Source organism: Penaeus monodon, chromosome 28 (assembly GCF_015228065.2).
Source record: "Penaeus monodon isolate SGIC_2016 chromosome 28, NSTDA_Pmon_1, whole genome shotgun sequence".
In the NCBI taxonomy this organism is placed as follows: Eukaryota; Metazoa; Arthropoda; class Malacostraca; order Decapoda; family Penaeidae; genus Penaeus; species Penaeus monodon.
In genome coordinates, this window is record NC_051413.1 from 35,128,658 (window position 1) to 35,129,222 (window position 565).

Consider the following 565-nt stretch of genomic DNA (forward strand, 5'->3'; position numbering starts at 1 on the left):
GTCTTTTCCCATTTGGGCCCCACAAAAGTTTTACGTTTTCCGCAAAAACCCCCCCTATGAAAAGTACTTTTTTTAACAGTATCGTTTTACGATTTTGACGTTTTCTTCGTTAAAAAAAACCTTTTTAAAAAAATTTTATTTTTTAAAAGTTTTTGCCTCCAAAAAAACTATTTTTTTTTTTCTTTTACGTGGATGGGGATAAAATTATACACATAGGATATTAACACATTTTCATAAAAATTTATGAAAAAGTGTGTGACAGACAGAGATACAAAACGCATATTTCCAGGGAAGATGTTTGAAAAATGTGGACAGTTAGCGTCGTTAAGCTGCGTGTATGTCAAACGATTCAATTTTCTTTCAACTCGAGTCTTTTCAAAACCCACAGATCTAAAAGAATAATGCCCCCCAAATTTTGGGGGTTGGGGAAAGAAGGGGGGGGAGCTTGGACTCCCAACTCCCCTTTTTGGTGTCGTCACCCCCAGCGGGGAATCCCCAATGTAGGAGACTGACGCGTGGTTATAGCCATTTTTCGCCAAGTATCACGCCCACACAACACAATGAA